We start from the raw sequence: 26708 nt of genomic DNA, 5'->3' as shown, positions 1-26708 counted from the left end.
GAAAAGAAGCAAGGGGGAGTGCCCTAAGCATCCTTGACAGCTTCCATCTCCCATTTTATTGTCACTGGATGCTCTTCCACTGAGATGTCATCTATAGCAGGGATGGGGAAGTCATAATTTTATCCCCAGTTTCTTGCTTTATAAACAAAGTATGTAAGTTTCGGAGAACAGTTACAGAGAATTGTTGTTTGTAGTTTAGACTCACACCAGATTCTTCCTCCGTCTTTAGAGAAGAAAGAACTTTATAGCAAGAAAACTCAGTCGCATTTTAACTCATATTCCATTGAAAGCTGTGTGTGTATCTAGTACAGCTGGCAGTCACTAGTCAAACATAAGGTAAAAGTATAAAATCATGTGTGTGTGTGTTTGTGTGTGAGAGAGAGGGAGAGAGAGCGAGCAAGGTGTTTAACCCTTTCAAAAAGGCTAGACTGTGGCCCTCATGTAGCAAGGCCTGGCTAGGGCAGGAGGGAGTGAGGAATCTTGTGTTGCCTGTCAAAGGCTAGCCAGAATTGAAGCACAGGATCTGTCACCAAGATACTTCCTGAAGGTAGTGGGGAGGGGAATGGATTGGTTTCAGACATGGCTCAACCCCTATTCACCCCACATCTGCAGCCCAGAGAGGCGGTGGAGCATGTGAGAAGGGTTTGCTGCAGCCATTTAAGGAGATCACAAATTGTGCTTCCTCAGGGGTAGCGTGGCTTCACATCACCACTTTTGATAGGTTGTAGATACATGCCAATCTACCCCAGAGCATTAGGACCCCTTAGCTATATTTGTGCTGGCCTAAGGAATTTTTTTGCAGCTTCATTCTTCATAGGGAAAGACTGTAAATTAAGGTGGGTAAATTAAGTCAATTTTTATTACAAAAATACATTACATCAGAATTAACAGAAGAAAATACAACATTCATATAGGACCACTTCTGACCATGGAGACAGCTGCTTCATTTAGCAGGCAGGAAAGGATAATCGGATTGGGAAGAACCTGCCACATTTAGAGATGGTCTATTTCCTAATATTCCCACTGAGTCCTTCTGTCTGAATTCCCCCTTCCTCTTTCCTGTAGATTTCAGTTTAGGAGTACATTTCCCAGCATGCCTTTCCTTTCCCCTTCTATTGTAGGTACCAGGGAACTTTTAGGTCCTGCAGTTCTACTACTTCATCTGTATTGAGGGACCTGTTACATTCCAGCTACCCATTATGTTCATTGCATAATTCTGTCTAACAGTGTAGGTGGGACCAAGCCATGTATCTGAAAAAGGCTGAAGTCTCAGAAATGTCCAAGCACATTGCCAACTACTCCAAGGCAACACTTCCTCAGTGTGTGAAATTTGTCAATGGCCTAAGGCTAGAGCTGGTTGAAAAATAAGGGATATTTTCCACATGGAAAAATCTAGATTTTTTTTTTTTTAGTGAAAAATTTCAGCCAAAAAAACTAGATTCAAACTGTCACTGCAATGCCTCATGGGAGTTGTAGTTTGAGTGCCTTGTTCTCCCATCTTCCAGTGAGGGCTGGGCTCTCTGGCTAAACTATATCTCCCATGATACGCCATTTTCTTCCCTCTTGGTGAGGTGAGGGAGTACATCACAAGAGTACCTGGCTGTGGTGCATCATAAGAGAAGTAATTCAGCTAGAGAGGGGAATGGGAACACAAGACTCCCATGAGGAACTGAGATCTCAATTTGAATTAATTTTTTTTAGGTTTTGGATTAAATATTTTGAGGTTTGGATTATTGATGCTATAATGAAATTTTCCATGGAAAGCAGACACTTCTTAGGGAAGAATTAATGTATTAAAAATCCCCTAATTTTCCATTTAAAATGGTGTTGGCAAAAAAAATCGACTAGCCCTATGTAAGGCATCAGTCATGTCATTTGATCAGTTTGCCTCACAATATTCTGTGCTTTATTTATTTATTTTTGGTAGTAGCTCAGGTAGCTAGTCAGCAACAAAACATTCATTTTAATTCTCCATTAGTGAGATGGCATTTACCAAAGGTCAGGTTTGATGCCAAATATTCACAGCAGCCCTAAAATAGGTCTGAAGTGCTACACATTATGGTATCATTGCCAGTCTCTTAGTGTGTAGTACCAGTTTCAAAGCTTTACTACCGGCATCATTTGAAAGAGATATTACAGTTTCAATTAACAGATTCTAGATAAATACATTTATTAACGAGACTTGCACATATTTCTTTTAAATAAATTGGCTGATTTAAAAAGAATTGTCAGGCTGTTCAAATCTGAATTCTGTTAAGTTAAGGCCTAGGGTTTAATGTCACATTTCAGTATTTCTTGCATAAGCTGCATTATCTCATTTAAACCATGGATACTGTCAAACCTTGCAGAAGAAGCAAGTTCTTTTCTTCTGAACTGTCAGCCACCACCTTAATTAAGCTACAAAGCAATTTTTCTCCAAATGAAAAGTGCTAGGTGTCTCTTCTCACATTTCAGATCTGAGGCTCAAGTTGACAATGTAAAGTCAAGATGTCATCCAGCACTACACTGTTTGCCATTATAGCTTAGACAGCTGTAGGAGATGTTGTGTTCTGAGGTTGATAAATTCATGTGTGTGGGGAGGTGGGCTGGATAATAAATTGGCATTGGTAATGGGGGGAAAAAGAGCTTTGTCTCCACCGTTGTGCTCTTGCTTGTTCGGAAGCTAAGTAAGGATAGCTACATTGGTCGCACTGCTGTTTAAATAGCTGCATCATGCTTAGGCCATGTCTACATGACAAACTTTGGTCAACACAAGTTATGTCGGCATAAAGCCACTGCGATTAGTGTATCGTTTGTGCAAGTACATACTTGCTCCTTGCACCAGTGCTGCGTGTACTCACCATGAGTGTCTGTGTTGATGCACAGTGCAGTGCACTATGGGTAGTATCCCAGTGTGTAAACTTCCATCGTCTGGTACACTGTCCTTTGGGAAGTTTTGGCAATGCATGGTGGGGCAGAAATGAGTTGAGCAGGGGTGACTAGTAGCAAGGGGTTAACTTCCCTGTGTGCAACTGTCCCCATCTCATAATGGCATCTACAGCCCATAATCTTCAGACCTTTTTAAAAAATCCCACTAACATGCGTGGCCCTCCTCACTCTCCACCATCTCTAGAGCCTGGACATGGAAGCATAGAGCCTCCATGGCTCTGCACTATTGCCATGAGCATTGCAAGCACAGGATGCATGATCCTCCAGTATTTGCAGAGCCATAAAAAGAACTCAATCAGCAGGGACTGAGTGCTGTGGGACATAGGGAGAATCAATTCAAGGTTGTTGTTGGTTTTACAGAGCAGATGTAGAGGATGGAATGCTGCTTCTGGGCCCAAGAGACAAGCACTGACTGGGTGAGATCACATCAATCAATGGCTGCAGAACTTTCAGATGCGCAAAATCACATTCCTGGATCTGCAAAAAGAAAAGGAGAACTTGTGGCACCTTAGAGACTAGCAAATTTATTTGAGCATAAGCTTTCGTGAGCGACAGCTCACTTCATCGGATGCATTCAGTGAAAAATACAGTGGGCAGATTTATATACACAGAGAACATGAAACAATGGGTGTTACCATACACACTGTAAGGAGAGTGATCTGGTAAGGTGAGCTATTACCAGCAGGAGAGCGGGGGAGTGAGGGGGGCATTTTGTAGTGATGATCAAGGTGGGCCATTTCCAGCAATTGACAAGAACGTGTGAGGAACGGAGGGGGAGGGAGGAATAAACATGGGGAAATATTTTACTTTGTGTAATGACACATCCACTCCCAGTCTTTATTCAAACCCAAGTTAATTGTATCCAGTTTGCAAATTAATTCCAATTCAGCAGTCTCTCGTTGGAGTCTGTTTTTGAAGTTTTTTTGTTGAAGAATTGCTGGACCCCCTGTTCACATGTCCCCCACCTTCCTCCTCTTCCTTGCTGTTCATGCCGGGGCCTGTGACTCAGTCTTCTTGGAAGTATCCACAGTGCTGTGGAGCGTGGTGGTGGGATCTCTGCCAAATATGCCATGCAGCTCTTTGTGAAAGTAGGAGGTCCATGGCTTGGCACCGGATTGACTGTTGGCCTCGTCATATGACTGACACAATTCCTTCGCTTCCATGTGGCACTGCTACTGCTTCCTGTCATACCCCTTCTCCTGCATCTCCTGTGCAATCTGCGTGTAGATGTCCACGTTCTGTGGCTAGTCTATGGCTTTGTTTGGACAGTCTCTTCTCCCCACAAGCCCAGGAGATCCAATATGTCCTGTCTACTCCAGGCCGGAGCGCATCTGGAGTGTTTAGCTGGTATGGTCAGCTGTGCAGTTGCACATGACAGCGGAGAGCTACTAGATGTGCTCGCCAAGCTGGACAATCGGGGAAAGGCATTTCAGAAATTCATGGGGCTTTAAAGGGGAGCGGGGTCTTCCACCTTCTGTGACCCCCTAGGCAGCGGAGTTCACAGTCATGACCAGAGCATTCAGTGTCAGGCATAGTGGGAGAGCTGCTGGAGCAGTATCAGGGTGAACATAAGTAATGCATTGTCTACATTCACTCTGCATCAACCTCAGTACATTGATCATGGCTCAACGCTGCTCAGGGAGCTGGTGTTTGTGTGTGGCTGTAAAGGGGGACTTACATCGTTGGGAGACAACTTTAAGCTTTGTCATGTGCTAGGGTGACCAGGCATCCCATTTTCAACGGTTGAAAAGGGATCCTGGCAGCTCCGGTCAGCACCGTTGAGTGGGCCATTGACTGTCCAGTTGGCGGCGCTGTGCAGTGTGGCTAGCAGGCTCCCGGAGAGCAGATGGCATGTCCCCCCTCTGGTTCCTACACACAGGAGCAGCCATGGGGCTCCGCACACTGCCTCTGCCCTAAGTGCCACTCCCACAGCTCCCATTGGCCGGGAACGGCACCTGCAGATGGAGCCAGAGGGGGGACTTGCCACTGCTTCTGGGAGCTGCTTGAGGTAAGCACCACATGGAGCCTGCACCTCCTGACCCCTCCTGCACCCCAACCCCTTGCTCCAGCCCCACTCCTCCTCCCACTCTCCGAACCCCTCAATCCCAGCCAGGAGCACCTTCCTGTACCCCAAATCTCTCAGCCCCACCCTAGAGCCCGCACCCTCAGCCAGAGCCCTCACTGGCCCCCACACCACAACCCCCTGCCCCAGCCCTGATCCCTCTCCCACACTCTGAACTCCTCATTTGTGGCCCCACCCTGGAGCCTGCACCCACAAGTGGAGCCCTCATCCCCTCCTGCACCCCAGCCCCCTGAGCAAGGCCAATGAAAATGAGCAAGTGAGTGAGGGCAGGGAGAGAAAGCGACGGAGGGGAAGATGAAGAGAGCAGGGACGGGACCTCAGAGAAGGAGCGGGGCATGGGCGGGGCCTCAGATGAGGGGCAGGGCAGGGGTCAAACGGTGTTTGGTTTTGTGCGAGTAGAAAGTTGGCAACCCTACCATGTGCACAACTAAGTCAACCAATGTCAACTTAACTTTATAGTGTAGACCAGGTCCTAGGTACACTTTGCAGTAATAATCTTAGTTTTATTTTCTCCTCCAGAAACTGTGACTTGCTTTTGTTCTTTAACACATGGGAAGGGACGGAGGGAGGGCAAACCTGTATAAAATTAAAGAACAGGGAAAAAAAATCATTTCCTGAGCATTTCATAGAATTTGTGTGCAAGAGGAGACATTTGTCTTAATGTGTACTCATGATCAGGATGGTGTAGAAAAACTTTATTCAAGACAGGTAGAAATAGTGATATAAATTTAACTTGAGGGGAGAAGAAAAGGATATGCTTTGGTGGATGAGGTGAGAAATATACAATCATTTCCCTCATTCTAGTTTGGTACCTTCTAGACCTAACAGTAGAGCTGGTTAAAAATGAGGTTGAAAAATTGAAAACTACCTACAACTGAGAAATTTCCTGCTGAAAGCTACTAAATACCAGACAAATTTTGGCTGAAAACACACAATTTTGTCTGAAGGTTTTTGGATTTCCAATGAGAAATTAAAAAAAAAAGTAAAAAAAGTCAAGGAAAGCACACACTTTCCATGAAAATGTTTATTTAACAGAAAGTTTGATTTTACTTCAGCCAGCCCTAGCAGTAGTTAATGCTGATGATTGTGTGTGGCTTGCTGCAGACAAGTATCTATTCTGAGATTCGTTAAGTGTGAAACTAAAGGGCACAGTAGTACTGTCACAGTTTTGAGACAACGGGGGGAGACGGAACTCATCATTAATACTGCACAGCAGTATTGGTCAAGCTCATGGGCCCCATTCCGATACTTAGATTCACACGAGGGGACTCTTGACCTGCATAGAGGTTCATCATTGGGCACAGAATCTGATTTCAGGAGCAGGACATTAAGTGGTACAGTGCTTTGGAGATGTAAGGTGCTACGTAAGAGCTAAGTTTTAGAATTAGTTAGGGTTATTAATAACCCTGATAACATTTCTTTTAATTCCTGATTGTGAAAAATTGCATTGTGCAGTTGAGAATACAAGATTTAGGTCTTAGCCACTTAATAGGAATTCAAGCTGTAATTAAACAAATGCACCCTCATGGTAGAACAAAATCAGAGGAACTGAATCTTAAACACTTTCACTAGCACATATTTATTTTAAAAGATACCATTAAGATACAGCATCTTTCCTAACACAGAACAGTACTTCAAACCTTAATAGAAAAGTTGTTTTCTTAGAAGTACATTTATAATGTGTTTGGGTTTGGACCTGTAGCTTTTAATTAGCTTGTGTTTTTTCACACTAAATTATTTACAGGAACTTTTAATGTTTTATATCAATCTAAATGGAGAGAGAATTAAATAGGGCATATATAATTAGATTTAAATAGCTGTAGAAAATCAATTCAGCTCAGTTTGTGCTATTATGTAAACTACAATTCAAGACATGCTACATCATTGAATTTGAGCATTTTGATTCTAGAGGGATTTCAGCAGTTACGTTCTAGCTAGCTTGAGGCATCATTTGTATAGACAGATTTTGTTTTGTAGTCTTAAAGCCCAGTCCTGCAGTCCCTGTGCATACAAAACTCTTAGAAGTTCTGTGTATGTAATATATACAGGATCAGGTCCTGTGTTTCATATGAGTGGAGAGCAAGCAGATCTACTGAAGTAGCAAATAATGGATTCCACGCCGGTATCAAGAAGCATAGTAACAGTAGCAGAGAATGTTTATGGCATGAATTATTTATTGGTAAGGAAAGATCCCTGCAGTGTAACCATAAAACTAGACAAAGAAAAGGGAAATTATATTTCAATTTGGGTAGGAGTGAGATTCCAAATCTTAAATTATACTATATGGCTTAAGTGTCATAAATTGATGCTTTAGCAGACACATCTTGATTAAAGACATGTTGTTATGTAGGCACAGACATAGGGTTTATTTACTTACCTTTGTGAAAGTCCATAAATAACTACTGATGGTAAGCCTGTAAATGTAGAATTTGGAATAAGGCTGACAAAGGGGGTAACCAGGACAAAGCAAATTCAATGGGTGAGTTTGCACTGAGACTTCCTTGTCCTCTTGTCTTTACATGTTAAGCTTCTGTGTATCAGACCACATCCTCAAGTGGTGAAAATCAGCATATTTCCATTGAAATTAGTGTATTATAGACATGTATACCAGCTAAGTAGCTGACCTATCTATATAGCTGAAATTTTCCTTGTTTTACCTCAGCCAAAATTTCCACTATGCTTAGAGTTCCAATATCATTTCAGGGACAGTAATATAAACACATAATATAATTTTGATGTTAGGTAAATAAGAGGGAGGGTTGTCTAGAGGTTCACGTGCTGCTCTGGAACTCTACAAATGTAGGTTCAGTTCCCTGCCCTGCCACAGACGTCCTGTGTGACCCTGAGAAGTACTTTAACTCTATCTGCCTCACTTGCTCATCTGTAAAATTAGGATATTTGTATTACCAGACCGCTGGGACCCTTAATGATGGTCAAGGGCTCCACTGCATAGAACAAAGTGACAAGTTCCTGTCCTGACAGACTTACAATCAGAATAGCACCTCCCTTCCTCACACAAGTAATAGGAGGATAAATACATTAAAGACTTTGAGGTGCTTCAATACTGCAGTAGTGGGGCCATATCAGTACCTACGAGAGATGTTGCATTACACTGCTATTTCACTGAAGAGTTCCATAGATATGTAGCATTTTGAAGCAATATTGGTGCCAGATTCTGATGTCAGTTAAATTGGTTTAAATCCAGAGCAACTGCCTTGCAGGTCTTGCCCTCTGCATGCCAGCTGTACCTAGGTAGGCAAACGACAGTGCTTGTGTATAAGGTAAGGTGCTGTTGCTGAGCTCATTCCTCCTTCCCATACTCTTGCAGAAGTTATATCTTGTGTAGGCATAATGCCTCCCTCCAGCAGCAACTGGGTAGTCAGCAGCTTTCTCCCTGTTACCATACCTTCTCCCATGGCTTCACCAGTGCTCAGAGCCATAGTTTAGCCTCAAAATCTGGTTGTCAAGTTTCTGTTTTAATAACTAGCATTTGTTTGTGTAATGGGTCTTAATTATTGGGTTTCAGCTGAGGAATAAGCTTACATATAAAAGTCCTCCTGGCTTAGTAGAATTACTGGTGCTTCTCTCTGTGGCTTGGAGCATCCACATTTTTGTAGTTATCTCAGTTTCCAGTGAAACCAAAATCTATGAAGGGGGTATGTTTGGAAGCAATTAAATGGGCCATAATCTACTCTTCTATTGGGGTAGATCAGATATAGATTAGTGAAGTCAGTAGAGTTACACTGGATCTATGCCAACCTAAGAGGCAGCAGAATTTGATCCAGTGTTTATGGATGGAAACTTGCATTCAGAGTGACAATTATTAAGAGTGAGAATGACACCAGCAAACGTACTACATCTGGAGAGACCAATTCTCCTTCTGTCTAGTGTGTATGTCTAATGCGGTTAAGCAAAGTAAAAAGTGTTCCAAAGGTACTTGTGCAGCAAAGTCAGGCTGGATGGCTGCAAGAGGGTGTGATATTGCTGTCAAAGCAATGCCGTGACTCGGACGTGAGCCCAGGTTGCTGCAGCCAGAACGCAGAGTACTAACCGCTATGTGATCACAGTGAGCTACTGGGGCTCTGCTAGAAAGGCAGATATGTTAGCCCTAGAATGTTAAAGGCCCTCTTCCCTGTAAGCCAAGAAGGGCTTACCTCAGGTCAGTTAGGAACACCTGGATCCAGTTAAGGGCTGCCTGAGACCTTTTAAAACCAGGAGGGAGAGAGAAACAAGTGGCTACCAGCCTAGTGGCAGCAGGGAAGTAAGCTTCTCCAGGAGTGGAGGCTTTGCCCCTCCCCATAGGGAAAGCAGGCAAGCCTAAGTGCCTTCTAGGGAAAGGACACTCCGAGGCAGGCTACAGGGTGACACCTAGCCCCAACAAGGAGGCAGGGGAAGGTATCACCCTTTGTTTTTGTGTTTATGGGACTGTTCCCCTTTTGTTTGGTGGAGGATCACCCCATAGGCCTACCCAGGAAATACGACCAAAGCAGCACAGAAGGGGGGAGGACAAATGCTAACCAGTATGGGCTTGGGCTGATTTACCCCATTTATGCCATTGCCAGAGGGGGGAAATGTTTGGTCAGGTGAGAGGAAGGAACTGCCTTGCCACACTTGGTAGTCTGTTTTAAGTCATTTTATGACTGAGCTGTTTGACTAGGCTTAGTCTGAGACATGAGGGATTTTAATATTGAACATACACATTCATGGCCCAATTCCTCCATTAAAACAGTGTGTTTTAATGCTTAAGGAAAGCCAAAATGGGCTCTTACATATGCAAAGAGAGCAGAGTCAATGACTTTATTGACATGTGTATGTTTTTAATGTAATAAATGAGAGGCAGAAATGATTCAGTTAGAGATGCCTCCACTGAAATAATCTTAACTGCTAAGTGATTGTTCTACCAACCTGGGGCTTCATTCAGTGTAACAGAGCTTTTGTTCTATTTAAATACTTTAGGAGCAAAACGGATATCTGGAAATACTCACTATTTCAGGGGATTGATTATAGCAGCTATTGTGCTAATTACATCAAAAACTTTTTTCCCCAAGTGAAGAACTTTGCTCAAACTGATCCTACTGTCTTCAGAGACCTTCATATTTGTAGAAGACCCTTAAGAAAGCAGTATCTTTTAATCTCCTGAATCATTAGTCATTCTTCCCTTGTAGTTTCTTTCATAGGCAATTTCATACCCATGCAATAGACAGATAATTATTACATAAGGCTGAAAATAGTTGTCAAGGTTCCTTCCCCACTCTGAACTCTAGGGTACAGATGTAGGGAGCTGCATGAAAACCTCCTAAGCTTACTTTTACCAGCTTAGGTTAAAACTTCCCCAAGGTACAAACTATTTTACCTTTTGCCCTTGGACTTTATCGCTGCCACCACCAAACGTCTAACCGGTATATTACTGGGAAAGAGTCCGTTTGGAAACGTCTTTCCCCCCCAAAATCCTCCCAACCCTTACACCCCCTTTCCTGGGGAAGACTTGATAAAAATCCTCACCAATTTGTATAGGTGAACACAGACCCGAACCCTGGGATCTTAAGAACAACGAAGAAGCAATCAGGTTCTTAAAAGAAGAATTTTAATTGAAGAAAAAGTAAAAAGAATCACCTCTGTAAAATCAGGATGGTAAATACCTTACAGGGTAATTAGATTCAAAACATAGAAAATCCCTCTAGGCAAAACCTTAAGTTACAAAAAGACACAAAAACAGAAATCTACATTCCATTCAGCACAGCTTATTTTCTCAGCCATTTAAAGGAATCATATCTAACGCATATCTAGCTAGATTACTTACTAAGTTCTAAGACTCCATTCCTGTTCTGTCCCTAGCAAAAGCATCACACAGACAGAGAGAGAGAGGCTTTGTTTCTCCCTCCCCCAGCTTTTGAAAGTATCTTGTCTCCTCATTGGTCATTTTTGTCAGGTGCCAGCGAGGTTATCCTAGCTTCTTAACCCTTTACAGGTGAAAGGGATTTTCCTCTGGCCAGGAGGGATTTTAAAGGTGTTTACCCTTCCCTTTATATTTATGACAGGAGCATAGTGGAGAGTAGGGTTGCTAACCCTCCTAGATTGAGAACCGCAACCCAACACCCTGCCCCAGCCCTGAGCCCCCTCCTGTGTCCAAACTCCCTCCCAGAACCTTCACCCCAAGCCCCTGCCCCAGCCCGGAGCCCCCTCCCGTACTCCAAACCCTTCATCCCCAGTCCCAGCCCAGAGACCGCATCCCCTCCCAATCCCCTGCCCCAGCCCTGAGCCCCCTTCTGTGTTCCGAACCCCTCAGCCCAAGCCTGGAGCCTCCTTATTTGCACCCCAAATCCCTCATCCCCGGCCCCATCCCAGAGCTCACACCCCCAGCCGGAGCCCTCATGCCGTCCTGCACTCCTACCCCTGCCAGAGTGCCCTTCCATGTCCTGAACTCCTCATTTCTGGCCCAAACCCGGAGCCTGCATACCCAAGCAGAGCCTCACCCCCTCGTGCACCCCAACCCCCTGCCCAAGCCTGGTGAAAGTGAGTGAGGGTTGGGGAGGGGGAGGGGGGATGGAGTGAGTGGGGGGTGGGTCCTCAGGGTAGGGGCAAGGGTGTTCAGTTTTATGCAATTATAAAGTTGGCAACCCTAGTGGAGAGAGTCACTGTCATAGCTGGAACCCACTGGTGAGTGTGTTACAGAGGGGTACTTGTGTCTGATGCACAGAAGATGTCTCTGTTCTAGCCACAGCTAGGGAATGTTAGCTCATGCTTTTAGCTCAGGAGGCCCCCTTCTGTGTCAGTGAAAACAGTGGCCATTACATGATCAGTGCCAGACAGTCTGAGATCCAGAAGAGTTACTTGTACTAGTGCCAAACAGGAAAGTGAGTCTCTTTTGTTTATTTTTGTTTCTCCTTCCATCTCTTTTCTTAAAACCAAACAAAAAATCCTTTTGGCCATTGTATACAAAATAGCTACCTGCATAGAACACTGGGATTAAATGATTACACTCAAAAGGCAAGACCCATCAGTTTATTTTATATATAATAATAATAATTAATATATAATATAATAAATGCTGATTTTATTACTGATTCTGTATATCCTAACTGTTGTGAAAGCACCAGAGCAACAGATGCATGCTTTAAATAACAATTGAAATGTCATAAATAAATTGGGCACATGTACTGTGATAGTCTTACTGATTATATAACTATTTAAATATACAACATGATATTGCACATTTTGTTTTCTACAACCTTACAGACCGCAGTATACTTGGTCTAGCATACACCAAGTCCTTGGGAATTTTACTGTGTCAAGAATGGTTGGTTTCGCTCACTTATACAACAGGCTGCGTATTAAGATATTTCACAGGGCAAAAGTGACATTCTCTGGCCATGTGTAGGCTAGCCAAGGGTGTGATTTTGCAAACACTTCAGTACTTATTTAAGTGTATTCATGCAACTAGCCTCATTGACTTCCATGGGACTGCACACATGAATAAAGTTGAACAAATGCTTAAAGGATTGGGGCTCAAATTAGCGGTGCATTTAACTGGCTCGTTCACTTGATTGCACTGAAGAAATGTTGGGAGAGTGGCTAAAACGAATCTTGTTGCCCTCCTGTATGGGAGCTGGGTACAACCTCCAAGGACCAGGGCAGAGAACTGAGGACTGTCTACATGTGCTGGGGGTTACCTGGACAGGAGCAGAGAACTGGGGACGGCCTGCATAGGACTGGTGCTGAATTAGCTCACCATAAAGGAATACAAGCTGTTGCTTAAAGAATGGCAGATTGGCTATTTCACAGTGTGTGATCCCAAAGAATTCTGAGATGGTCACAGTTCCTCCTGCAGAAGCCAACTACTGCCAAGCCCTTCTGCCCCTCCTCTAGTTGCGGCTGTAATTTAGCATTCAAAGGCTAGCTCATACTCTCTGTTCCTCTATGCCATCTGTAACGTGGTTATATCACCTAACCAAGAGGGGAGATCTGAAGCAATTTTAGATTCTTGGCTGAAATGGTGCTTTGGCACCACAGTGTATTAGCCCTTGTCTACACCACAAAATTAAGTCAACCTAAGTTAGGTTGACAAACAGCCACCGCGTTAATTAATGCAGTTCTTCATGTCCACACTACCCTTCTTCTGCCGGTGGTGCACATCCTCACCAGGAGCGCTTGTGTTGACTTAAGTGGGGCAGTGTGGAAGTTGTGAGCCCTGGGCCAGGGGGGCTCCAGCTGTGAGACTCAGGCCGAGCTAACAGCTATCAGGCCATGTAAGTAACGCAGTGTCTACCTGGACAGTGTGTCGCCCTAACTACATTGACCTAAGCACTATGCTTCTCGTGAAGGTGGAATTATTAGATCGGGGTAGTGGGCAACTTACATTGGTGGGAGCAACATTGTAGTGTAGATGCTTACAGAATTAGATCGATGTAAGGCAGCTTACGTTGACCTCACTCTGTAGAGTAGATCAGGCTTAAGTGATTATTTGGTGTGGGATCTTCTCCAACTTGTTTGTAGTTGGCAATATTGCCAACCCCCAAAAAACCATGAGTCGGATCCTAAAACTTAGGAGATAGTCTTAAAAATTTTGAGATTTTAAGGAAGAAATGTTAATTTTTTTCTTTGCTTCCTGGTTTCTGAGGCATTACGATGCACTCAGGTCACACTTCTTAGGTTTTCTCTGCAACTCTCAGTGCTAAAAATATATGTATATTTTTTTTAAAAAAAGGAAAGCTGAAATACTCACATGATTTACAACAACTTGGCCACCTAAGCTGGGGGGTCTCAAAAAAACGCCCACCGGTATTTCATGAGACTCATGACAAAACTGCAAGAGTTTACAACCCTGATAGTCAAGCTAATGGAAAAGGGAAGCTCTTGGAAAGCCAGTTTTTTAAAAAATGACTTTTTAAAACTTTAAATAACTTTTCTTTTTCTATTTTTGTTTCAAATAATTAACTATGCCTGCATGGCATAAATTTTGTCCACAGTTTCGTCATCCTGGGATGACCTTATCAGACCCAACCCAGATCTCCAAATAAAGTCATGTTATGTTAAGGTAAAACGGGAGAGAGCATCCTCTTCATGATCCAGTATCTGCCTTTTTCTTTCTGTTTAGCATTTCTCATAGCCCAGAGCTTAACTTTGCAACTGTCAATGACTTCTGTCTTCATACAGTCACATCCACCCAGTCTGATAACCATAGGTGCTGGAATTACGGGTGCTGGGGGTGCTGCCACACCCACTGGCTTGACGTAGTAATAATAACCCAAACACATGGTTTCTGCCTTCAACACCCCCACTATAAAAATTTTTCCAGCACCACTGCTAATACTCAAATGATAAACTCTGTGTATTAAAAAACAAATAAATTAACACAGGAAGAAATCATGCTCCTCCGCTCCCTGTCCCCTTTGACTGCTTGTGCAGCCAGTAAGAGCCGCCCGCACAGGTGGACCCAGCTCCAGGGCCGGTAGAGCCCTCGGGGAGCAGTGCCCGGGGTGGTGTGCTCTCCCGCTCCTGGCACACAGCCCCCAGCTATTGCACTCCCTGCAACCCTTAGTTACCCCCTCCCTGCACCCTGAGCTGCACCCCTCACTGCGCACAGCCCCTAGCTACCTCCTCCTCACACCCTGAGCTACACCCATCAGCGCACACAGCCTTAGCGACCCCCTGCCTACACCCTGAACAGTTTTCAAACTTTTTGAGCTGAGCCCCTGCCCTTTGAGTTATAATTTTTGGTTGTGTACCCCCACCCAACCCAGACAGGCTGGGAGGCCTGTTGAGGTGAGTGGGGAGGCAGAGGTGCTGCTCCCTCCCAAGGCCCCGCTATGCAGAGCTGGCCCGAGCACCACTGGGCCCTGCCGTCCCCTCACCCCCGAATATAGACATAAAACTCTGCCTATGCCCAAGGCTCCCTGCCCCCCACCCAGCACTCCACACCAGCAGTTGGAGCCCTGAGCCCCTCCCACTCGAGTTTTGATAGCATGTTGTCGGGAAATCTACTTGTAACTATTGAGAAGTGTAGACCCAGGTTTGTGTTTTATAATTCTGTTTTGTATTGTAGCTACTTGTTTTCAGCACTCTCTCATTTCTAGTTATCTCTACTCATTCATAAGTAAACCTAATTTTGTTTTATTATAAGTGCTCACAAGTGCTATATAGTTACGAAGCGGTGGTTTAAGGTAAAACTGGGTGCAGGGGATCTGGAATTTCTGAGAGTATGCAGTGTCAGGCTGGATATCACAGAGGAATGTTTCAAAGGCATTTGGGGACTGGGGTGCACCTGTTGTTAACCTGCAAGGTTGAGGAAGGGCTGGCATGAGCCCAGAGGAAAGTGCTTGAATAGCTGAAGGACTGCAGTGACAGGTAGCTAACACAAGGAAGACACCTCCTGTCTCCAGCAAGAAGGTAACAAGGTGACTCTCAGTCATGAGAACTGTCACAGCAGGTTATGAACTAAGTCCTTCCAGGAGAGGTTTCTTGCACCCTTCCCTGAAGAGCCTGCATTGGCCACTGTCAGGGACAGGATGCTGGACTAGATGGACCAGTGAACTGAACTGGTGTGGAAAAGTGATTGGTGTGTTAACTGCAAAATATATTTGTACTAGGGTATTCATCACACACTCATGTGTCTTCTGTATGCTCTTTCTTTTAGCATAATCTCACTTTCCTTTCTTTTTAGTTTTTTGTGTTGCTTTTTTCTGTTCACAACCAGATTCTGAAGATAACTCATATTAAGTAGCTTCATTTGGAATAAAAATAAATGAAAGTTCATAGATCATGCTATGCTTGTGTGTATTATGCATTTTTTCCCTTTATAGATAAGAGGCATGAAAGACTAACAAAACAAAGTAATACGAGATGTGAAAGAAATATGAGGGGGGAGCAAAGGTGTTTTTGAGATGGGATAATGCTACTTGATGGTGTTCTTTGAGGTAGAAGGTGGTGATTAGATTTTCATATGTAGAGATGTGTGAGACATCCTAATTAAACACCTTTTGCTGGAAATCATCATTGATAAATCCAGATTGCTTGTGGTAGCTCTTTTACCCACGAGGCTAATGCTACACAAGCCTTTCAGAAATAGCTTTTCAGAAGACTTTTTTCCATATTGGAGGGAAATTGTAATTTGAGCTTTGAATCAAGTGTGTATGTTACAATTTGTGCCATTTTTCACAAAGATAATTTATGTGTTAAGCAAAACTAGAGTCAGTGTATAGTAGATTTTGATTTTCTAAAATTGTATGGTTCCTGGAAGGAATATTAAGGTACAGCCAAGCACATGTTCACTTGAACAGTACTGTGTGCAGTGAACTAAGCTTGAGGCTGGATGCCAGATGAAACTGAGTTCTAATCCCAGCTCTGCCATGTATTTGTTATGTGACTTTGGGCAAATCATTTAACCTCTCTGACTCATTTTTCCCATTTGTAAAATAAGATTAATAAAATTTATCTCACATGGTTCTTGTAAGGATTGTTTAATGTTTGCATAGTCTATGAAAATGTGCACTCTTATATAGGGGTTTCAGTATTATTACTACATTGTGCCCTACACTTTTAAGCTTTTTTTTCTTTTTTTTTTAACATAAAGCCAACTTGTATGTTTTGTACTACAGAATGGTAGACTGTGACTCTTCCTTAACGTATACAGGCATGGTATCTCTCAGCTAGATTTCTGACTGGAAAAAAATGACAATGATCTAGGCTAAGTTTCTTATAACATACCCATCACTGTGGTGTCTAAACATTGCCCAAAAGAAAGCAGAATAAAAACCCAGAGCAAAAAGGTAGAATGTGGTCTGAAAGGATGTGTAGATCCCAAAGAGATGCTGCTGAGAACTGGGGTGTTGGGTCGTAAGCAAAGCAAGGATACTGAACTTGGGGGGAGGGGAGGACTTCCGATGCTGAAGGATATATTCAGATAAATACACACAAATACTGGAACCAGTGAGTTTTTCTAGGTCATTTTAAAATATGCTACACAGTCCATGCACTGTCTCTTTTTTAGAAAACATCTGACCAGAAGAAAATGATGCATAAAAAACTATATATGCATACATACAGGTGCCAACATTGTAAGTATGGATCAGACACAACACCTTAGATTGTAGGGGTGAAATCCTTGCTTCGATGAATTCAGTGAGAAATTTTCCATTGATTTCAAAAGGGTCTGGATTTTACCCCAGGACAGCACCCTCCTCCTACATCAGCTAAAGGAAAACACCTTTAGTTGTGATTAATTGTTGTTAGTGAACTTGGTAACACTCAAAGGTCTCAATCAGACTTGGGCCTCATTGTACAAATGTAGAAAAAGATGATCCCTGCCCTAAAGGGTTTACAATCTAGACACAAAATGACAAAGGGCAGGGAATGGAGCCACAACACAGAAGGAAATAAGAATGGTGAAGGCTTGGCCCAGATTTGTTAGTTACATGGATTGTAGGTTTTTTTTTGTTTTGCTTTTAATTTAACGTAGTGGTAGGGAGTAGGTAAAGGAAATAAGGGGTAGCTGGAGTAGTCACATATTGTCATCTGTTTAGCCAAGACCAGTAGGTTGGGTTCTGTAAGCATCATCATGGCAGAGAAGGATAAGGTAGTGATAATTAGGAATTTATCAGGGAGTGTTCCCTATAGCTAAGAGGCAGCATGGGAGAAAGCACAGGGATGTTTAAGAGATTAACAGATTGGCAGGTATCTGGCAGAACAAAGGTGGGGTGGGGTCAACATGTTAATAGGTTACTAGATGAACTAAGTAGACTGGGACTCTGTTTTGAAGGGTCATGAAGATAAAGAGGAAGCTTGTGTTTGATGTGGAGGTGAACAGGAAGCTACTGGAGGGTTGATGTGCTTAGGTCAGTAAGCCAAGGAAGTGATTTTAGTAGCAGCATTCTGAATAGACTTGAGGGAAGTAAGGTAGCAATATTCAAGCCTAGAAAAGAGGAGTTTGCAATAGTCAAGGTGATATGATGAGGGACTGAACAAGTATTTTGGCTGTGTGCGTAGAGGAGAGGCCAGATTTTAGAGCTGTTTTGTAAGAAAAGTAGGAAACTTTAAAAATGACCTGACTATGTAGTTTGCAGTAGTGTTGTAGACATGCTGAGAGACAAGGTGGTGAGGTAATATCTTTTACTGGACCAACTTCTGTTGGTGAGAGAGAAGAACATTGAACACATCATTTACAACCATGATTTGGAGTGTTTCTGAAGAAAAGCTTGTGTAGCTCAAAAGTTTGTTTCTTTCGCCAACATAAGCTGGTCCAGTAAAAGATATTATTTCACCCCACCTTGTCTTTCTGAATATGTAGGTCCAAAGAGAGGACTGAGTCAAAGATGGACGCAAAGATCAGCTTTGACAGATACTCACAGATGAGGGAGAGGGAAGGAGGATAACCCACCGAATGAGATATTGAAAGAGAGTTTAGAGAGGTAAAAAGAAAAGGAGTACTTGTGGCACCTTAGAGACTAACCAATTTATTTGAGCATAAGCTTTCGTGAGCTACAGCTCACTTCATCGGATGCATTCCAGAGACTAACCAATTTATTTGAGCATAAACTTTCGTGAGCTACAGCTCACTTCATCGGATGCATGATTAAAGAGGTAGTTGAGAGAGAATAATGGGAAGACAGAACCACAAAAACTAGCGGAGGGCAAACATTATAATAGAGAATGGTCATCAGTGTCAAAAGATGCTTAGAGGTCAAAGAGAATAAGATTGAAGTTCAGGGCTTGAAACCTGGTCAAGAAGAGGTTATTAGAGAATTTAATGAGAGTAGTTTCACTTGAGGAAGAGGGTGGAAACCAGATTAGAGAGAGTAAAGAACTGAAATGGAGGAAAGACACTCCGGACCATGGTTACAGATAACATGTTCAATGTGTTCGGAGATTGGATGATGATTTAAGAGGAATGTAGGGCTGAAGGTGTTTTTTTAGGATAGGAGAGACCAAAACATTTTTGTAGTGAGAGGCAAAGGAGCCTAGTGAGAATGATAGGTTGAGGGAAGTTAGAAACAAGAGAGGATGACATCAATTGTGCATGCAGGAAATGTGGCTTGTTTGTGGTTACCATGAATCTAATTAATCTGTCTCCAGCATTTTAAGTGGAGGTTTTTGCAAATCCAGCCCAAAATTAACTTGAGTACAAAATGATTTATTTAGCTCTCTTAAATATCTAGCCATAATAGCCATAGGCACTTCTTACAGAACCTCAAATGTACAAAAAAAAAAAAAGAATAAAAATCCTTAAATAGGCAATGTACTGTCCATGCAAGCCAACACAGGCAAATAAAATAGGACTTGCACAGTAAATAATAACTTCCCATGTGTCACCATCTCAAATCCCTCCACCTACACTGGTAACAAAAGCTAGAGGTGTGCAATACACTCTAAAAGTCAGCAAATCTCTGCCCCTTTGTAGAACATTCTACATTCCTCATGGAAAACAGCCCATCACCAGAATTTTCTTCTTTTGAACTGGTGGCTTTTAGCTGAATGTTTCCAGTGTCTGTAGCTGCAGCATAACAAGAAGTTGGAAAAATGGGCAGGGGAAAACTGTAAAAAATATTGTAAATTTATTCTACATTCATTCCATTTATCTTTGGGGGTGCTGAAGAGTTTTAAAACTACTCACTGCTGTTTTATGCAGTATTTCAAATGAGATTTAGGGAAAGCCCTTAATGAAGTTTTATCCTCATTAGAATGCCTCACTTTACTGCATATGTGATTGATTGCCAAATAATTACTATTATCTTTTAGTAATTAATCTCCTTTGTGCCACAGACTAGCTGTTTTGTACTGAAACAATGTATTCATAGGGTGTGCAATGAAACATTGGTCCCCATTCAGGAGAACTAATTGGTAAACGGATGTTTTATTTGTATGTAGTGATAGCATTAAAATCTTGTTTCAGAGATGAGGCATAAGGTATTGTTTACTTTTCATCAAGTAAATTAAGCGGGATATGAAAAGTGGACTATAATTGGCCAGCTGTGGAACTTTCAACTTCCTTTGTGTTCAAATATTGTTCATGACACTTCGGAGCACTACATCTGTAATTAGTTCAGCATCTTTAACAATGGGAAGCTTGACAAATTCAGACTGGAAATAAGGTGCAAATTTTTAACAGTAATTACCAAAAGTTGTGGCCGATTTTCCATCACTGGCCATTTTAAAATCCAAGGCTACATGTTTTTCTAAGAGAACGGCTCTAGTTCAAACAGGAGTTAATTCAGGGAAGTCTTTTATGGTCCATGCTATGCTGGAGGTCAGACTAGATGATCACAGTGGGCACTTCTGGCTTTAGAACCTGTGGGTCAAATTGTTAAAGCTATTTAGGCATCTGATGGAATTTTTAAAAGCATCTGTGTGCCTAGATGCTTTTACAAATCCCACTAGGCACCTAAATACCTGTAAAATCCAGCCATATGAATCCATGAATCTGTGCTGCGATAGAACTCAATTAAGACTAGTCTGCCTGAATTTAGCATAATTTCTTTCCTGGTTTAGAATTTTAGTGTAGCTGTGCATCCTGCAGTGCCCCTGTGTCATCCAGACACCAGAGTCGTCAGAAAAAATAAATACCACTCTCCTAACTAAACCTGTTGATGGCCAGTTTGTATCCACATGTTTCGGCTTGAAATTAGACGAAGGTTTCTAACCATCAGTGGAGTGAAGTTCTGGAACGGCCTCCCAAGGGCAGCAGTGGGGGCAAAAAGCCAAACTGGCTTCAAGACTGAGCTTGATAAGTTTATGGTATGATGCAACTGCCTACCATGCATATAGCCAATCTGCAACTGCTAGCAGGAGATATCACCAATGGCTGGTGATGGGATACTAGGTGGGGAGGATGTGATGGGGACCACAGTCTAACTGGTTGCCCAGAGTCTAACTGATTGCCATATTTGGGGTCGGGAAGAAATTTTCCCTTGGGTCAGATTGGCAGAAACCGTGGGGTGTTTTTTTGCCTTCCTCTGCAGCCTGGGGCATGAGTTACTTGCAGATTTAAACTAATGTAAATGGTGAATTCTCCGTAACTTGGAAGTCTTTGAATCATCTGAGGACTTCCATATCTTAGCAACAAGTTACAGGAGTGGGTGGGTGAGGTTCTGTGGCCTGCAATGTGCAGGAGGTCAGACTAGATGATCATGATAGTCCTTCTGACCTTATTGTCTTTGAGACTAAATAGATGAAATATTCTGATTACACTAAACCTCAAATGGGCTTTAATGTTTAGGAAGATGAGTGAAATCTGGTGGACAAAAATAGATCTTGCAGCTCCTTGTCCCATAAGGAGTGGAATCTTTTTGAGCATAGGAGTTTGTGCAATAGTTGGCTGATACAAAATGATTGACAGCACCAGATGGATGGATAATATGCATCCATGTATTTGTGAGTGTGTTAAGTAGCCACTCCATTAAAAAAAAAGCATGATAATTGTACCATCCATATACCATAATGACAGGTACTTACAGTGCTTGAGTACCTCCGCTTAGGTAGGAGGCAAGTTGTCTGTGTGTGCCCATAATGTGCTTGAGGTGATGTCTGATCAATATAGTTCCTAATAAAGCTGTTGGCACATCTGTGAAGTAAAAGAGCTTTGGAATTGTTCAAATATTGTCAGATCATATTAAAAGTCAAGCAGATTGACATAGTTACAGTTGTTTAAGTTAATAAGGGCCCTTGCTGGAGTTAAAGAAACCTTTCTCTGACAGGTCCTGCCAGTCAGCATCCTGTCAAAATGTAAAGATCAGCCTGTTGTGTGTCATTGACAAGAAATGGGGGAGGGAGCAAAGGAGGGGATGGAGTTTTGATTTGGTTGGAGTGGCACATTCCTGAAAACGAGGAAGGTCAGTTTGGTCATTAACAAAACATAGCCCTGATTCAGGAAAGTACTCAAAGATGTGCTTTAACTTTATGCACATCAGTAAGTCTCATAGAAGCATGTACTCCATGATGTAGGAGTTTAAATGCTTTCCTGGATATGGATGCTTTTCTGAATCAGGTCCTATCCTTTGTGGGATAAGGATGGCTGGACAACACCAGAATGGTCAATGCACTATTTGATTTGGCTGGCTAACTTCACTTAGTCACAGATTCTGCTCTCATGTACCCTAATGTAAACCAGGAGTAACTGCATTGAAATCAATGCAAAACCAGCGTGAGAGGAGATTCAGGCCGTTTGTGTTTTTTTTTTTTCCAGTTTGATTATTATGGCACATAGTCCCTTCACAAATTATGTATTTACTTCTTAAGATGAACATGCACTCCCTTCATGCCCCACCCCCGCCAACATATTTCTATATGATGATGAGTTTAAACTTCTTTGTCTTTCTGGTGACTAAAAGCTTCTTCCATCACAGCAGTGCTGTCTGACAGTAGCATTCAGTTTCAGTGTACTTTTTGTTTTTGCTGTTGCCATTGGAAACATGTTTCTTTGACTCTTTCTCACTATTGAAGAGGTTAAATTGATTATTCAGCAGCTACCTCCTACCTCCTGCTCTCTTTCTTTCTTGACATGCAAAGCTGTTAATACGCTATATGGAGGGCATGGGCTCAGTTATCACTGATGCTGTCAATTTTCTGTCTGGTTAAAGTCAATATCCACATTGTTTGAAGGCGGCTGAGATTACTGCTATATTTTTTAATTTTTTTTCCTATGGAGGAGTTAATTCACTTTTAAACATAGGATCCTCTGCTAGTGTGACTCAGCATTAATCCATTGAAGTCAACAGAGCTATGCAATTTGCACCAGCTGAGCATCTGAAACAGAATGGTTTAATGTTTTTTGAAGCTCATATTACTGTGCCTTCCTTTGACCTTTGGATTTTATTAAGAAAAAGGCATATGTTCTGTAGGCCTGTTGTTGAAACTTTAATGCATACCATGATGTCATCTCAGTTTGATTATAAACATTTAATTATTTTGGACTCTATTGTGCTATTGAAACCAATTGGTCGTACTGGTATCCTTTAGCTGGAGCACTGCACCTGCATTTTATTGATTTTTGTCATTTGGGGAATTTCAGAATTTAGTTTTTATTTTTTTAAATGTTTATAATTGTAAAATAAGTTAAAGCTATTTTTGGATGATGGAAGGAAGAAGCTGTAGGTATACGAGACAGCTGCATAGTCTGTGTGCAGCTATGTACCAGGGCATCAATCTGCTGCTGTTACACAACGCAGTTATGTCTAACGGTTTACAGCTAAAAGACGAGATCCACAAAAGAACTTAGTGCATAACTTTCTTAGGCACCTTCCCACCCCGTGGAATCCAGAGCCCCAAGTTGGGGGACCAGACTCCCTATGCAATGCATGGGCAGAATTAAGCAACTAAGAGTGGGATTCACAAAAGCCAACAAGCACACTGAGTGGGGAACTGCCTAAACCAGCCAGAAGGAAATGATGAAGAGAGAGGTGTGGCCTGTGAAAGGGTGTTAAATGTCTAAATCATTATTTGCATGAAAAGCTGGAGGAGGTAGCACGCCCATTTGTAACTTTTAGCCAAGCGGTTAGGGCAGTCACCCAGGATGTAGGAGACTCAGTTTCAATTCCCCACCTCTGCCTGATGGAGAGAAAAGATTTGACCTTTGGTCCCCTGTGTCTCAAGAGAGGGCCCTTAGCACTGGGCTGTGGTATATTCTAGGGTAGGGCACTCTCAATCTCTCCTGTTTAAACTGTTTTATAACTTAAATAGTCATTCTGATAGAGAATAAGCAACAGACTCTATAGTGAAGTGGTTAGGCCACTCACCTAGGCTATGGGAGACCAAGGTTCTCCATTGCATATTTATACACAGTGAAACAGCTCTAACAGAAGAGACAGAAAGATGTGCTCCAGAATACCCCATGGGTGCTGAGAAGTCACCTACTACAGGACAGGCCCAACAAAGAAAGTAACAGAATGCCACTAGCCGTCACCTACAGCCCCCAGCTAAAACCTCTCCAGCGCATCATCAAAGATCTACAACCTATCCTGAAGGACGACCCCTCACTCTCACAGACCTTGGGAGACAGGCCAGTCCTTGCTTACAGACAGCCCCCCAACCTGAAGCAGATACTCACCAGCAACTACACACCACACAACAAAAACACCAACCCAGGAACCAAACCCTGCTACAAACTCTGGTGCCATCTCTGTCCACATATCTATTCAAGGGACACAATCATAGGGCCTAATCACATCAGCCACACTATCAGAGGCTCGTTCACCTGCACATCTACCAATGTGATATATGCCATCATGTGCCAGCAATGCCCCTCTGCCATGTACATTGGCCAAACCGGACAGTCTCTACGTAAAAGAATAAATGGACGAAAATCAGACGTTAAGAATTATACCATTCAAAAACCAGTTGGAGAACACTTCAATCTCTTTGGTCACTCGATTACAGACCTAAAAGTTGCAATTCTTCAACAAAAAAACTTCAAAAACAGACTCCAACATGAAGCTGCAGAACTGGAATTAATTTGGAAACTAGATACCATCAGCTTAGCCTGAATAAAGACTGGGAGTGGTTGGGTTGTTACAAAACATAAACTTAATTTCCCCAGTACTAATTTCTCCCTACTGTTACTCACACCTTCTTGTCAACTGTCTATAATGGGCCACTCTCTTACCACTTTAAAAGTTATTTCTCCTTCCTTGGTATCCTGCTGTTAATTGATTTATCTCGTTAGACTGACCTAACACCTGGTAAAACAACCCACATCCTTTCATGTATTTATACCAGCTCCTGTAGCTTTTACTTCATACATCTGATGAAGTGGGTTCTTGCCCACGAAAACTCATGTCCAAATAAATTTGTTAGTCTCTAAGGTGCCACAAGGACTCCTCGGTTTTTTTTTTGCTGATACAGACTAACATGGCTGTCACTGAAACCTGTTACCTGAGAGGGGGAGATATCCTTTAAATATGATGTCAGCACACAGTTTGTGTAATGGCATAGCATTTTGATAACAGCTAAGGCCAATTAGGAGCTGAATCTGAACTAGGGTTGCCAACTTTCGAATTGCAAAAAAACAAACACCCTAGCCCCGCCCCCTTCCCTGAGTCCCTACCGCCGCTTACTACATCCCCTTCCTCCCTCAGTGGCTCGCTCTCCCACACCCTCATTCACTTTTTCTGGACTGGGGGAGAGGATGAGGGCTCTGGGCTGGGGGTGCTGGCTCTGGAGTGGGGCTGGGGATGAGGGGTTCAGTGTGTGGGAGGGGGCTCTGGGCTGGAGCAGGGTGTTTGGGATGTGTGTGGGAGGGTGAGGGCTCTGGGCTGGGGGTGCAGGCTCTGGGATGGGGCTGAGGATGGGGGGTTTGGGGTGGAGGAGGGAGCTCAAGGTTTGGGAGGGTTCAGGGCTGGGGCAAGGGTTTGGGGCTTGGGGTAAGGTCCTGAAGTTAAGTAGGTGCTTAACATTAAGCCCACGAGTAGTCCCATTTGGCCTGATCAGTGCCCACTGAGAGCAGTGAAAGATTCCTATTGACTTCAATGGGTGTTTGGATCCAGATCCACGAACTCCAGTGGATACTTACAGCTAAACATGTGATTTGCTGGATCAGAGCCTTAATAATAATGAGTAATTTGAATGAGCTCAATTAAGATACACCTGTGTAGAGAGAGGTGAATCGGGCCCTTGGAATCTTAGAAAGCCTGTGTAAAGGAGTGGTACTAGTTGGATTTTTAGAAGAATTTTGTGTTCTCCTGTTTTTTTTCTTATGGCGTTTAACACTGCACAGATGCTGTAAATGAAAAAGAAAGGTAACAAGGCACACTTAATTAGCGTACATGTCACTTTGCTGTGCATCTTGTTGGTTATGGCTGCAAAGTTACTAGCTCAGTTGCTGAGCTTTGGGGTTTTTTTGGAGGTGGGGGCAGGGGATGTTACTGAAGTAGGCAGTGAATAGTAGCTGCTGGTGTTCTGCAATTTGTGATTTGTCAGATCATTTGGCAAGTTCAGGCTAATGATTCCAGCATTTGTCCCTCACCTTAAGCATGTTTTTGTAAAAAATATAACAATAATATGGCTTGCTTTTAAAGCATATGCATTATGACAGTTCAAATCTAATAAGAAACACTCTAAGGGTTTGAAAACACTGGAAATGAGAAGGATAAATTGTATGTTAAAAGAAATGGCCTTTTACTGATTGGATAAACTATTCTAGTAAGATTTCACTGCTAGATGTCAAGACAGATTTGACAGACTATTTCTTATTTTCCCTTTCTGCTCATTTTTCTTCATGCCATTATCTATAGCTCTCTGTATCTTATCCTCTCCTTGGCAGAGACATATTCTGGCACTATCAGGCTGTTAGTGCATTGCGCAGGTTTTCAAAGCCCCCCCCCCCATTTTCACTGCCTCACTCCCAAAAAGAAGAACCTAGTAGGTGTGTAAACTATAGAATTAACTACTCTGCCAGTGTGTGAATGTCATAAACATGTTGCTGCTATTTAACACTTTTTTTACAGAAAAAACATGCACAGAATCATATTGTGAGCTATTATATATTTGTTTATTATTAATATTTCTCCATAGTGTATTGCACTAATACATGATGTCACTGGGAAAAGACATTTTTCTGGTCTATCTTCCATGCAGATGAGTATGTTTTGTCCTTCTTCCTGATGATCAGACAGGTGTCGTTTGTGACTTTTTTCTTTAATTTAGCTGCCTCCTTCTACTGAATCTCCAGTGATACCCACTGCCCCCTAATTTTGATTCTTGTCGTGCAAGAAGT

General features: G+C 42.6%; 1 protein-coding gene across 3 annotated transcripts in view; it reads left to right on the top strand.

The window, feature by feature from the left end:
- CACNA2D1 (calcium voltage-gated channel auxiliary subunit alpha2delta 1) overlaps positions 1 to 26708 on the top strand; it is a 681161-nt gene that overhangs the window by 258579 nt on the left and 395874 nt on the right. The gene's annotated exons all lie outside the window — the stretch shown is intronic.

The sequence above is a fragment of the Lepidochelys olivacea genome (assembly GCF_965140295.1).
Source record: "Lepidochelys olivacea isolate rLepOli2 genome assembly, chromosome: 1".
NCBI lineage: Eukaryota > Metazoa > Chordata > Testudines > Cheloniidae > Lepidochelys > Lepidochelys olivacea.
The sequence above is the reverse complement of the archived record's forward strand: the minus strand, read 5'-3'. Positions and strand labels throughout refer to the sequence as shown.